The sequence below is a fragment of the Stegostoma tigrinum genome, chromosome 16 (genome assembly GCF_030684315.1).
Source record: "Stegostoma tigrinum isolate sSteTig4 chromosome 16, sSteTig4.hap1, whole genome shotgun sequence".
NCBI lineage: Eukaryota > Metazoa > Chordata > Chondrichthyes > Orectolobiformes > Stegostomatidae > Stegostoma > Stegostoma tigrinum.
The window spans coordinates 29225454-29241036 of record NC_081369.1 but is presented as its reverse complement, the minus strand read 5'-3'; the positions used below and the strand labels follow the sequence as shown (position 1 = coordinate 29241036).

Below are 15583 nucleotides of genomic sequence, written 5' to 3'. Positions count from 1 at the left end.
ACTTAAGGACTAGTTAAGCCTCCCTTCCTCCAATAGTTGTCCTTTTGCAGGCTTTCAGAGTGTGCACCAGATTGGGTATTCTTGCTCAAGGAGGGTCTGCCCATTGGCTATGGTCATTCCTGTAGCTATCCCACCAACACCGCATCCACCCTGTGCCTCACCATCAACAATTCCCCAACCAAACTCGTTCAATTGTACTTGATTAGCTCCAATGTTCCCAATGTCATCTACCTTTATCCTAGGACTATATTCATGTTGTTTCTTCAGGTTGAGTGGGTTGGAATCTCCTCCCTGAAAGAGAGAGGAGCCTCATCTGTATCTCATGAGCTGCCTGATAGCTGCAAGATCAGGTCAGGCCTCTCAGAAATAACGGTGAAGTTATTTCCCAAAATTTACGACATGGATGTAGGTGCCTGCTGCTCTATCAGGTCTTGGTCTATGATTTTATTTTACCATCTTCTCATTGAGTAATATTCATTGCCATTCAGAGAGGCACTTCTGAGATCAAAATTCATCTAGCCATTCCAGCACAGCAAGATAAGTTGCATAAATCAAAAAATAGCAGCAGAGAAGTATATTTTTAATCTGTGGTCTGAAGCCTGGAGGTACTAGGTGGAGTAGAAATTGAGTTAGAATCTTATAGCACCCCAGATTCTACAGCTTGGAAACATTTTTCTGAAATGGCAGCTCTTGGAGACTTGAATTTTCTTTTGTATTCTAGCTGGTTGGAAGCAAGGGAACATAAATATAAAAACAAAAACTGAAACCAGAGCAATGAACTCCAGGAAATTCTGCAGCCTGACTTCTTTGATCTAGAGGCTGTTAAGAAATAAATTGTGCTGCTTATATTTATTTCAGCAGGCAGAAATTGTCATAACAACTCATTTGGTTCACCAATGTCCTTCAGAGGAGGAAATCTGCCAACCTTATCTGGTCTGGCCTACATGTGACCCATGTGGTTGACTCTTAATTGCTCTCTGGCCAATTAGGGATGGTCTATAAATGCTGGTCTGGCCAATGATGCACCAGTCTTGTGAACAAATGAAAAAAAACTGGTGCTGCTCCTGGCGTGCACTACTGCACTCTCCATTGTACCCGGCTTGATGGTAATGGTTGACTGGAGAATTTGCTGGGTCGTGAAGTTGCAGATTGTGTTGGAGCACAATTAGGGCAGCACAGTGGCTCAGTGGCTAGCACTGCTTCCCTCACAACACCAGGGAGCTGGGTTTGATTCCAGCCTCAGGCAACTGTCTGTATGAAGTTTGTACATTTTCCATTTTAATATGCAATAGATCTAACATTAAGGGGACTGTACCTCAGTTGGTTGAACATCAGTACAAACTCCCAAAAATATTGAAAAAGCATATTGAAGAATTTGGCTGGTTGGCTTTATGATAGTTTCTAACTGCTATCATTTTCATATTTGTTAGTTCTTGACTTTGTGGTTTTTGCTTATTTTCATTGCTGGTGTCTGAGTTATTTACTTTTTTTTTAAAGGTAAGTGCATGGTTTAGGTCAGTTAATTTTATGTGATATTGGTGCCAATAAAGAATAGAAACTTCAAAGGGCGATAGGATTTTAATTTTACAGATAATACCAAATAATAAAAGCAGAAGGTCATGAAATAGAGACAGTCACAGCTTCTTGTCAATTTGAAATCGCAGAAGTGCTTGTGACATCACCATATCAACTGGCTGAATCTCATTTTGTAATTCACTTGCTCATGTATTAAGCAACTGAGCAAAATTTTAAAATTGACCAGCGTAGAAATGTATTTTCATTGAAAACAACTTCAGTCAATAATGTTTTCAGTTAATAATCATTTGCCATCATTATATAAAGATCTTGTTAAATGGTATATATTGCTAGCTGAGTATGAAGTGTATATATAAAAAAGGAGCCTTTATATGCCCAATTGCATCAGGCCAAAATCAGTAAAATTATTATGGAACATACAGTTCAGGAGTTGATGACATATTCAGGCAATTATGCCACAGTTTCATAGAAAAAGTGCATTTTTTAGGGAGAATCGGTGTTCCTGAATGAAGAGGCCAAAAGCAATTTATAAAAGCTGAAGCTTAGAACAGTGACATTCAGGGGAATAGATCTTCCAGACACCTGTAACACCAAGATGCACCCTGATGCATCCTTACAAGATGAATTAATGTAATCTAATTGTTGTCACAGGTTTTTACATAGCATTAACACTGACATAAATACCCCTCAAAGCTAAGCCAGAGCTGTATTTTTACTGAAGTTTAATTCAGGTAAAAATACACCCATCTTTGCACTAATATAAAAGCAAGACCAATGCCTATTTGGTTAACTGCATGGTTACTATCCAATTCCAAAGAATTCACATTATAATTTGTTGCATTCTCCATAAAATAAATATGTTTGGAAAGGTGAACATTTATACAAGTAAATGTCTTGTGTCTGGCCTGGATCCTTAGAAATTACAAATTAAAAATCCTAAAGTAGGCTTTACTTCAACAGGATTAATATGTTATACAACACTACCTAATTTAAATACTATGATTTATTTTGAAAAGTAATTGACATCCATCATTGTATTTATTGATGTACAAGATAATGTATGGTTTAGAAGGGGTGGACGCTAGGAAGTTGTTTCCGTTAGGCGGGGAGACTAGGGTCCGTGGGCACAGCCTTAAAATTAGAGGGGGTAAATGTAAAACTGAAATGACACGACATTTCTTCAGCCAGAGAGTGGTGGGCTTGTGGAATTCATTGCCACAAAGTGCAGTGGAGGCCGGGACGTTGGATGCCTTCAAGGCAGAGATCGACAAATTCTTGATCTCAAAAGGAATCAACGGCTACGGGGGAGAGTGCAGGGAAGTGGTGTTGAAATGCCCATCAGCCATGATTTAAATGGCAGAGTGGACTTGATGGGCCGAATGACCTTACTTCCACTCCTACGTCTTATGGTCTTATGGATCTCAGCTGTTCCTGAAGACAAAGCAAGGTATGGAATACAAGGTTGAGTTCTTGTGGTACAGTGGTAGTGTCTCTTCCTGTGAGCCAGGAGGCCCATGTTTGACTCTCACCTGCTCCAGAGATGTGTAACATCATCTCAGAACAGGCTGATTAAAAATATCAATAAATATAAGGTTATCATTCACAGTTTTATGAAGAAGTTACCACATTTAATAATATTTAGGGATACATTCAAAAAATCATGCTGATAGCGGATTCAAATTTGCCATAGTTCTCAGCTCAGTCGTCAGGCTGACCAAATTCTCTGAATCCAAATCACATTTGAGTCTGTCATTAACCTCTACATTTCTGAACTTCATTTTCTAAATTAAAAGATAATGTATTGTAAGTCACACAAACCTAGTCTCTTATTCACATGTATTACATATGATGTGTCTCTAGGAATGACTAACGTATAAGTTTGCAACATTGCTATCACTCGACGGAGGTAAAGATGTAAACATCTTCATTTCTATTTTCTCAGAACTACAAATACAATGCACCACTGCACAGGAACAGGGTCTTTGGCCCACCAAGCCTACCTTGATTCCTAATCCTCATTTAGACCGACTGTTTATTGCCCATGCGTGGTTTCTATCCCTCTGTCTCCCTCCTGTTCATGTATCTATCAAAATATGCTTTAAAAGTTGCTAATGTACCTGCTTCCACCATCTCCACTGGCAGTGCATTCTAGCTACCCACCACCGTCTATGTGAAGTATCTTTTCCCCCGGCTTCTCCCCTTAACATTTGCCCCGTCACCTTGAAGCCGTGCCCACTTGTAGCTGGCCTTTCCACTCTATCTATGCCTCTCAGGATTTTGTAGGCCCTCTATCAGGTCGCCCCTTAGCCTCTGTCTTTTCAATGAAAACAATCTGAGTTTACCTAATCTATCCTCATAAGTAAAACCCTCCAGACCAGACAATATCCTGGTAAACCTTCTCTGCACCCATGTATGGAAATCCATGCATGGAAAATCTAATTTGACATACATCTTATCAATATATTTACCTGACAATTCATTTTCCTTACTAACAAGATTTTTGTCAGTTTGGCTATCAAGATCATCTTAGCTGTTTTACTATCTTAAAGTTTTCACTTATTATTTGTAATCAGTTTCACTTAGTGAAACAGCAAATACGAGTTAATCTTTGATTGCATGATTCAGCACCAGCTTGATTCCCTATCACCCCATATTCTGTAGAAAATTGAAGTTAAAAAGTTACATTTATCCAAACCTTTTCTTTTAAATGGGACTATTACCCAGGTACATGGTACTAGGGCACATAATCTGTCACTACACAAAGGTATGTTTCCAATCAATTTCCCTCATTAAACAGCACTCATTAAGCCAAATGGTGCTTTAGGGTCAGTCTCAGTTCACAAGTGGAGTGCTCGTTGCATTAAAATTAAATCATATTTCCCTTAGTAACAAAGTTTGAAGGCTAGCGTTAATACATTTATAGGGGGGGAAAAATCAATAGCAGCATTTAGGTCACCAAACTTCAAGTTGGTTTGATTTTTTTTTTCTTTACTTACAGAATCTGCCTACAGCTGGATTACATCTTCAGCAACTGAGAAAAGCAGCCTGTATGAGAAGAAGAGGGGAAATTCAGGAAAAATATGTTGTTCACAAATACAATCCTGTCAAGGCATCAAAGAAAATGCACAAGAAGTTTAGGCAAGGCAGAAAAAGAGAGAAATAAGCCTTGACAAAGAATCAGAGATGGAAAATAACAAAATTATAAAGTACAAGAAAAACACAATTAACAGAAGAATTAGAAATTACAGCTTTTAAAATACAGGCATGATCATCTGTAATTATTGGCTGCTCTGTTGGAGCTATCCAACATGTGATCACAAATAATTACAGTGAGATCCATTTCTTTCTAGTCATGACTGATGCATTCCTGACATCATCTTGACTCCTTAAACAGATGTGTCAACTCCTCAGTCTCACAAATCAAGAGATAAATCCTTAAAAATCAAAACCTTTAGTGCAAAAATCGTGAGGTAATTATTTTTGTCAGAACATGCAACAATATGGATTGATGGTTGGCTTATAAAGCTCATCAGTAACTTATTTAAGCTTTAACAGGTCAGAGCTCTTTCCAAAAAATAAAATTACTGCCCCTGAAATGCTTTGCAAAAATCTGTTTTAAACTTCTGCTTATAATCCAAAAAAGATAATGGCTCTTTAACTTGTTCTACTCAATTGACCTCTCCCTACAGCCCAGCATTTTTCTCTTCTTCAGATATATAAATTATTTAGGAGCTAAACCCTCTCTACCCCATTAACGTTGATTCAGAGAGAGGGAGTGATTGCTTTACATCTAGCATTAAGGCACTTTCCGAGAAGGACCATGTCCACAGTGCAAATTACAACTGGTCGGCAGAAATCAGAATATGGAGGTGTGAAGCTCTGGTGTTGATGAAGTTCAATATTTAAAGATATAAAGTAAGCCTGGAGTAATGTAGTAGGAAGGAGAGAGTCGGGTAGGGAGGAGGTGCCATGATGGTTATAATTGCACTGTTTGGTCTTAACTCAAAACTAATATTCTGTGTTCTAAGGCCTGAAGAGAAGAAGGGAAGAGTTCAATTTTCAGAGTAAGAATCACAGTCTGTGTACTAACCAATCTCTCAAGATGAATCTGAACCTGTCTGACATCAATGGGAATTGCACGGAGAGTTTCAAGCAATCACAGTGACACAGCAAAATGGAAATCCCTGTGAGAGGCAACTTCACCAAGATGCTTGGCTTCACAAAGCAATATGCTAGTGAATAATGTGAGCTTGCCTGAGAAATCAGGATTACTGCAGTTAATTCCCAAGAGTTGGCAGGTCTGTTAAATGTTTGGCTTACGATTTCAGATTTGCAGGAGATGGTTTGCTGTACAACTCAAAATGTCCAATACTTCTTTATCTATTTACACCCTGGGACTTAAAATTAAATTTTAAATTCTCAACAAAGAACAAATATCGACAAGAACAAAAATATTGTAAAGGCAGCAAGGTTTGCAATGATCAATAGTAGGGATGTGTTGCAAAATTAAAGTACATTACCTCCATTCCATAAACGGTAATATTCACTGCTCCAATAGCACACATTAGAAAATTTTCACACCAAATTCCGCAGCAACTGATAAGTAGCCAGTGATTTCAATTCTATTGCACCCACTACTATCACATAATTAAACATGATCGCAAACTGACACCAAAACAAACAAATATCTTCCCTAGGTAAGGTAACCATTTAACCTTCAGAATTCACAGAATTTACAGCACATTTGTTTTTTTTTGGGGTTGCAACTCAGTTTTGGTCATTTTTGAAGCCTTCAAGTCAATAGTTTACAGCTATTGACTTCAACTGCTGTCAATATCCATGTAAGGTGTATTGTACTTTATAGCATCTTTCAGCAGTCAATCTACTTAATATCATGACGGAGAGTTGATTGAAATACAGAGCAGCAACTGAGACAGAATCTAAGATTAGTATTTACAATGTAAAATGCAAATCACAGAATGCAAGATAAACTGTTTACATTCTGTTTTGTTTTTATCACTGAGAAATATGAATTTTCCCCACATAGCAGGGCAGTTTGTAAAGACAGACAAGATAAACTAAGAAATGATACATTCAATTTTAAAATGAGCAAGAGAAGAGAAGCAAGGTGTATTTATGCAGAAGTATATGTAATTTGGTCAATTAATTTATCTTCTATTGAGATGACAGATTTATTTCTAAAGCAGGGCAGATGGTATCTTTCAAAGAAATAGATATCTTTTGTATTGCAATAAAGCTTCTGCATTCTGCTTAGACTGGCGCCACTAAATGGGAGTAAACATTTTTTAAAAAAATGTAAATGATTTAATTTTCCTGCTTACAAATCTGCCATCTATGGTACAAACGTAACCATATATTTACTCAAATGATCAAACGTGCTACAATACAAGTTGAAAGTAATATACATCATGGTGGCCGCCATTTAATTAATGGGCTATTCATCTTTCTTAGCAATGGTTTTGCATTTTAGGGTCAACTTCAATGCTTTATTTTCTACTGCTTGTGTGTCATAACATGAGTGATAAATATAAGGTGTGTACATTAGATAATCATGCAGTTTGTGCTGAATGCAAGTCTCTAGTTTGAAAACTCACACTCCCCAATGGCATTTATTCTTCACTTTCACAACTGCTGTTTGCCTTAAGTGATTGTACATATTTCCTGTGTTATATTTTCCATACATAAGCAAGAAACTACTGATCAAATAATTTAACTATTAATGTATGTTACCTGTGGAGGTAGGTAAATAATCAGCTATGTGTACCAGGAACTATTAGAGAGAAACAGTTGGTGACAGGGAAAATGATAAATCAAACTGCAAGGGCCCACTCACAACTTCATGTCAAATGGATCTATGAGAAAGCTAAGGAGGTCACTATGGAACCTAGTTTTGCCTACAAGAGTGTTCTATGTTGAAAAAAACAAAGCAATAGATCAGTAAAAAGTGTTTTTATTTTTAATTTGTTCCCTCTTTACTATGGCCTGAGCTTGTACAGTGAAAAAATACATTGAAAGTGTTGAGTGCTGGTGCTGGAAAAATTCAGAAATAATTTTTTGCTTAGCGTGTTGTCCTTGAATGAGTTTGATATGGTCCTCCATGTCACCAATACAGCCAACCAACTTCTTTGGTTTTTGTGCTGAGGTGCAAAATCCGAGATCGTATCCACAGATGACGTGGTTCCAGCTTGATAAATAGGAACGTCAGTGTTCATTAGACTCTTCAGAATCACTGGCCTCCTCAGCCATGCTTACAGTTTTCATAGTGAGACCTCCATGTGAAATGATGGCTAGCCCCTGACTTATGCTGTAGAGTGGCCTACGTTTGGATTTGTTGACACATGAGTTTGGCTAATTTGAAGCTACCTGTCCAGTTCTTTAACTTATCAGGGACATTCTTTTATTGGATTTCATTGTCCACTCTTGGGAGTGGCTGACAACTTTGAAGCAACTAGAGTTCTGGGTAATCTGATTTTGGCTCATTACAATTTCACTTTGAATGACAGGGGATGAGGCAACATTCCTAGCACAGCTAAGGCAGAAGAATAATTGAATTTATGCTGTTGGCTTTACTCTGAAAAAACACACTAGTCTTTTAGCCGCTGTGCTAACTAGTCCCCATTTTATGTGTACACTTTTTCAAAATAGCACATAAGCAAAATCCAATATTTCATCACTTATACATGTCTCAACCTTTTCTTGGCATATCTCAACGTCAAAGTTAAACTTCCTCAAAGTATTTCATCATTTCAACAAATAACTCAATGAGAACTAATGTCATCTTTGATGTTGCCAGCAGTGCCCCTGTTCTTAGAAAAAAAAACTAAGGATAAAAATCTGTCCCTGACCTGGTTTCAGGCATAGATATTACTGTTTGGAATCTGCCCATTGTCAATGAGGCAAGAAGCACAAAGTTAGTGGTATTTGCTCATTTAACCAATTGTTGGGCATACACTCTCAGGGCACTCAGCCAGAGGTTGAAGTAGAACATGCTGACCTCAACCAACATGCTCCTCTTAAAACCATTTTGTGCCTATTGATGGGAAGCTGGAAAGGTGCTGCTTCTGTACTGGCTCAATGTAGGAGCCATACGGAATGAGAAAATCAGTGGCTGGGATGGGAAATAAGACAATTCCTAGGTATAAATGAAAAATATGTAAATAGCTTATTCCATTTATTTCTTTTCTTTTGTATAATAGACTTCTGTTTTATGTGGAAACCAGCTTTGCATGCTTGTGTTTCAGTGAAGATTTCAGTCTAGGAATTGACTTGTCCAGTAATAACATCAGCTGGGATTATAACACTCACAGTTAACAGCTCAGAGTTTGGAACAAAGTATAGCTTAGGACATGTACTGTGTTTGGATATACGTGCAGTGAGTCACTGAACCTCTGTGGACTGGAGCCATGCTGGGTGAATAGATAGTTAGTATGCCAATAGAGCTGAGGACTAGCTCGCAGATGAGTCCATTACAGGAAAGTCGATGGGACAGCAGTCAGCAGAATGCTGATGAGCGTGGTCACTAAGCCAGCAAGGGCATAGTTTGGCCAAGCAGCTCCTGTTTCTGCCAAGGAGCTCAGCAGGTAAGATTTGGCCAGAGTGGACTAGGAGCAGATACTTTCACGTAAATCCATCTTAGAACAATGGGATGCATTCAAGAGGGATATGTGAAGAGTACAGGGACAATATGTTACATTTTAAAAAATGGGACCAGGAAGCGATATACAGCCTTGGATTAAGAAAAAAAGGGAGGCTTATGGCAGATATCAAGGGGTGAAAACAGTGGAAGCCCTTCAGGAGTATAGAACTTAAGAGGGAGTTAAAAGGGAATATGAAAAGATCCTGGAAGGTAAAATGAAGGAAGATCCAAAGTTGTTTTGCAGGTACATTAAGGGTAAAAGGATAACAAGGGAAAGACTAGGGCCCATTAAGCAATACAGTGGTAATTTGTGGGTGGAGCCAGGGGATGCAGGTAGGATTCTGAATGAATACTTTTGGTTCAGTATTCACTAGTGCGAGGGATGATATGAGTACAGAAATCAGAGCAAGGTCTATGATATACTGAAAGAAATTAGCATTTTAGAGAAGAGGTTCTGAGTTGTCTGGATGGCTTAAAAGTAGATAAACCTCCAGGACCAGATGAAATGTATGTCATGCTGTTGAATGAGGAAAGGGAGGAAATAACCCCAGTTAAGGTGCCAGAGGACTAGAGGACAGTTAATGCAAGCAAAGGATAAACCAGGAAACAACAGGCCAATCATTCTAATCTCACTAGTGGGGAGACTATTGGATACAATTCTGAGGGACAGAATTAATCTGCACTTGGAAAAGTAGGGTTTAATTAAGAACAGTCAGTATGGCTTTGTTAAGAGAAGGTCATGTCTAACAGACCTGACTGAATTTTTCAAAGAGGTGACCAGGTCTGTGGATGAGATCAATACATTCAATATTGTCTACTTGGACTTCAGCAAGGCTTTTGATAAGGTTCTGTGAGGAAGACTGTTAAGAAGGGAAGAGTCTATGGCATCCAAGGAAATTTGGCAAGTTGGATTCACATTTGGTTGAGTGACAGGAAGCAGAGGGTGGCAGTTGAGAGGTTTTTATTCCCAATGTAAAGTCGGTGCCCATTGGAGTCCCACAGAGGTCAATATTGTTGTTTGTGGTTAATATAAATGATTTAAACTTGAATATTGGGTGTTGATCAGTTAGTTCACAGATGATATAAAAATTGATGAGGGAGTAAATAGTGAGGATAAAGCCTTAGACTACAAGTCAATATAGATGGGTTGATTGGAAGGGCTGATCGGTGGCAAATGAAATTCAATCTGCGTAAAAGTGTAGTGACACACTTAGGCAAGGGAATACGTGATGAATGTTAAGATGATGGGAAGCATTGAGGATCAGAGGGACCTTGGTGTGCAGGTCCACCAACCCCCTAAGGTACCAGGACAGGTGGATAAATTGGATAAGAAGACATAAAGTTGCCTTTATTAGTTCAGGCATAGAGTTTAACTGCAGGGATGTTATGCTGGAATTGTATAAAATGTTGGTTAGGCCACAGCGAGAGTATTGTGTGCAGTTCTGGAATTCATATCGTAGGAGGGATGTGATAGCACTGGAGACGATTAAGAAGGCATTTACCAGGATGTTGCCTGGGCTGGAGATTTTCAATTATGAAGAGAGATTGGATAGACTGAGGTTTTTTTCCTTGAAGCAGAGGTGATTGACAGGGGACATGGTTGAAATGCATGAAATTATGAGGAGGATAGACAGGGTAGACAGGAAGAAAGCTCTCTCCTAGATAGAGAGACCAAAGACCAGATGGCATAAGAGGCAGAAGATTTAGGGGGGATATGAGGAAAAACATTTTTACCCAGAAGGTGGTAACGAATCTGGAACTCACTGTCTAAGGGTGGGAGACAGGGAAATCCTCATAACAGTTAACAAGTATGTAATTGGCTGTGGACTAAGTGCTGTAAAATAGGATGAGAATAGTTAGGTGGCTGTTTCTGACCAGCAATTAGACCGGCCTTTTTATTCCTCGAAAGAAGAAGATAATTAAATTCCCTGCACACTCATTTCTTGCTTACAAAGCATTTACTTAAGGGCTCAAAGCAGGAAATAATGTCTTGATGACCTAATGGAATAATGACTTTTGTTTGTGTGTTTTAGAGCAGATTTGCCATTCCAAATGGAAACAAGTGTAGAGGTAGGCCAGTGATTTTATTCCAGAATGGAGAACGTGGAGCCCAGCAACCTGCTCGATTCAGTCATTTACTTTTGTTAATGAGCTTGCTATCAGCTCATCGAAAGCCAGTCCAAAATTTCAGTTAGGGTACCAAAATTAAACCATGGATCAGGAACATTTGAAGATAGTGGCAACACAGCAGAGCCAGTCATGACTACACTGATCAATCAGGTGGGCCTGTAATGAACTATATAGCTGAGCGGAGTTCTTGAAATTAGCTCACGGATCACTAAGCAGATTTCCTATCTATTGGGGCAGTAGAAGCTATCACAGGGCAGTCCACTAAGCATGAAGACAATGGCCATACTCTCAGCATTGCTAAAGAATAAAGTACTCAGATATATCAGAGAATCAGTGTGACAGGAGACTGCACTTATCCAGGTAGTCAGTCTCTGAGATTTGTATACTCATTGAGGAAGAATCTCAAACCTCAAACAGCCTGAACAAAAAAAATAATAATCTCATAATCAATCTGGAAAATCTTCACACACCCAACTCAATTCCATCACTGTGGGATCAAATGAAATCACCTCCACTCAATGTCTGAGTACAAACCATAGGACTGGAGCACCATCACCACTGGGATACTCAAAAATACCTCAAGAGTTGGATGTCTTGTCCAAATGAATAATGGTCATTAGATATGAGCATGCAAGCAGAACTCCGACTTGTGAATAATTATAGGGTTTGACGAATGCACGTTAAACTGTCAATTTATAAATTACAATAAAATTGTATAATTTCAAAAAGGTCAACTGATCAGCTGCTTTGTCTTTAATTCGATCTTTCCACCTTATTTCCAATCATGTTTTTCTTTAATCGCATTGATAAGTGGCTTTCTGTCTCTTCCTTCCCCAATCTCGAACCCTCTTGATTCAATTTTTGATATGACTTTGTCTCACACTCTATCTTAGCTCAAGCTGTAACTGGTTAGCTTTCACGCCAAGTATCCCCAATTCTACATTTATAAGTTTCCCCTTACCATATTTCCTTTTGACCCTTGATCAGTGCCTACATCAGAATCATGTGTCTGTACTTGTCCTGGCTGCTCTGCATCAGCTCTCAACTTCCCTTTCATGGCAGCTCATCATAACCGTCAATTCCCCAATGTTTCAAAAATTCATCTCCGCTCACAGTGATCTAGCCTCCATAACTCCCCAGGTTAGAAAATTCATTACCCTCAGTGAGAAGTTCTTTCTCATCTCAAGTTTAACTGTGTCCTCTTATTTTACATGTCTGTCAACAATTCAAGTTTCCCCCACCAATGGAAACATCTTTGTGACAGCTATCCTGCCAAACACTCTCAAAATCTTAGATAATAAAATGTGAGGCTGGATGAACACAGCAGGCCAAGCAGCATCTCAGGAGCACAAAAGCTGACGTTTCGGGCCTAGACCCTTCATCTGATGAAGGGTCTAGGCCCGAAACGTCAGCTTTTGTGCTCCTGAGATGCTGCTTGGCCTGCTGTGTTCATCCAGCCTCACATTTTATTATCTTGGAATTCTCCAGCATCTGCAGTTCCCATTATCACTCACCCTCAAAATCTTGAAAGGTTTAATAAGACTTGCCTTCATTCTTCTAAACTGTAAAGAATAAGGATCTGAACTGTTTTCATAAGCCGAGCGCTTCATCCCGGGAACAGGCCCAGTGAATCCCTTTTGGATTGCCTCCAAAGATAGTGTATCCATTTTAGAATACAGGGGAATAAACTCGGCACAGTACTCCAGGTGTGGTCTCACCAAAATCTGCCCAGTTACAGCAAGGCTCCCTATTTTTAAACTCAAAATCCCTTGGGAAGAAAGGCCAAAATTCCATTTACCTCCTTTAATACTTGTTGCACCCGAATGGTAACATTTTGTGTTTTATGCACAGGAACACCCAGATTTCTCGTACTGATTTTTTTGAGTCTCTCTCCGTTTAAACAATAGTCTGCCTGTTGATGTTTCCTACCAAAGGGCATGACTTCATACTTGGCTGTGTTAAACTCAACCTGTTAAGATTGTGCCCATTCACTATATCTATATCCCATTTCAGATTCCTTATTAACTATACCCTCAGACAACTCTTGCAAATTTGTCAAATATGGTTTGGATTGAGGATTGGCTGTCTGACAGAAGGCAGACAGTTGGGATAAAAGGCTCTTTTTTGGAATGGCAATCGGGGACGAGTCGTGTCCCGCAGGGTTCAGTGTTGGGGCCGCAACTGTTCACCTTGTCTATTAATGATCTGGATGAAGAGACAGGGGGCATTCTGGCAAAGTTTGCCAATGATACGAAGATAGATGGCCAGGCAAGTAGTACTGAGGAGGCGGGGAAGCTGCAGAAAGATTTTGACAGTTTAGGAGAGTGGTCCAGGAAATGGCTGATGAAATTCAATGTGAGTAAATGTGAGGTTTTGCACTTTGGAAAAAAAGAATACAGGTATGGACTATTTTCTAAACAGTGAGAAAATTCGTAAAGCAGAAGTACAAAGGGATCTGGGAGTGTTTTTCTAGGATTCTCTAAAGTTAACTTGCAGGTAGAGTCCGTGATTAAGAAAGTGAATGTAATGTTATCGTTTATCACAAGAGGATTGGAATATAAAAGCAGCGATGTGCTTCTGAAGCTTTATAAAGCTCTAGTTAGGCCCCATTTAGAATACTGTGTCCAATTTTGGGCCCCACACCTCAGGAAGGACATACTAGCCCTGGAGGGTGTCCAGCGGAGATTCACACGGATGATCCCTGGACTGGTAGGTTTAACGTGTGATGAACAGCTAAGGATCCTGGGATTGTACTCATTAGAGTTTGGAAGGTGGAGGGGAGATCTAATAGAAACTTACAAGATGATGTATAGTTTAGAAGGGGTGGACGCTAGGAAGTTGTTTCCGTTAGGCAGGGAGACTAGGACCCGTGGGCATAGCCTTAAAATTAGAGGGAGTAAATTTAAAACTTTAATGAGACGACATTTCTTCAGCCAGAGAGCGGTGAGCCTGTGGAATTCATTGCCGCAGAGTGCAGTGGAGGCCGGGATGTTAGATGCCTTCAAGGCAGAGAGTGACAAATTCTTGATCTCACAAGGAATCAAGGGTTACGGGAAGAGTCCAGGGAAATACCCATTAGCCATGATTTAAATGGCGGAGTGGACTTGATGGGCCAAATGGTCTTACTTCCACTCCTATGTCTTATGGGCTTATGGTCTTACTATTTCCCTTCACAAAGCCACATTGATGCTACTTGATTGCATGAGGCCTTTCTAAATGTTTTTTCATTAGTAACAAACTCAAGTAGTTTCTCAATGACAGATGTCGATCTAACTAGCCTATAGTTTCCTGATTTTTGTCTCTCTCCCTTCCTGAACAGGTGATCTCACCACCAACACTATCCCTGGACATGTCCTGTCCCACCACCAGGACAGATGGTGGCATCGTGATATACAGTTGGGAGGGATTTGCCCTGAGAGTCTTCAACATTGCTTCTGGACACAATGACTTCTCATGGCATTAGGTGAAACATGGGCTAGGAAGCCTCTTGCTGGTTACCACATACCGTCCTCCCCCAGTTGATGACTGTGGTCCTCCATGTTGAACACTTGGAGAAAGCATTGAGGGTGCCAAAGGTCCAGAATGTACTTTGGGGAATTTGATTGTTGATCACGAAGTGCGATTCAGCAGCAGGATTACTGATTTAACTGATCTGATCCTAAAAGATATAGCTGCTAGACTCGGTTTGCAGCTGGAAACAAAGGAATCAACAAGTTGGAAAAACATACTTGACCTCATCCTCACCAATCTGCTGTCAGTCGATCTTTCTGTCCATGACAGTATCAGTAAGAGTGAACATTGCACAAGCACGTGAAGACAAAGCCCACCTTGTCTTTGAAAATGCCCTTCATCATGTTGCATAGCATTATCACCCTGTTAAATGGGACAGGCTTCAAACAGGCCTATCAACTTAAGATTAGATATCCATGAGGCGCTGTGGGCCATCAGCAGCAGCAGAATTGTACTCCAACACAATCTGTAACCTCATGGCCCAGCATATCCCCCACTCAACCATTACATAGAACATAGAACATAGAACATAGAACAATACAGCGCAGAACAGGCCCTTCAGCCCTCAATGTTGCGCCGACCTGTGAACTAGCCTAAGCCTCTCCCCCTACCCTATCCCATCATTATCCATATGCTTATCCAAGGACTGTTTAAATGCCCCTAATGTGGCTGAGTTAACTACATTGGCAGGCAGGGCGTTCCCTGCCCTTACCACTCTCTGAGTAAAGAACCTGCCTCTGACATCCATCT

General features: G+C 39.8%; 1 protein-coding gene across 10 annotated transcripts in view; it reads right to left on the bottom strand.

The window, feature by feature from the left end:
• The window catches only part of LOC125459639 (uncharacterized), a 496378-nt gene that overhangs the window by 100321 nt on the left and 380474 nt on the right, over positions 1 to 15583 (bottom strand). For 2 of the 10 annotated variants that reach the window (XM_048546249.2, XM_048546253.2), the window contains one exon: positions 4533 to 4581. The exons of the other annotated variants lie outside the window; for them this stretch is intronic. The gene's annotated coding sequence lies outside the window, so the exon portion shown is untranslated. The remainder of the gene's footprint in view (positions 1 to 4532; positions 4582 to 15583) is intronic. 10 annotated transcript variants of the gene reach the window in all.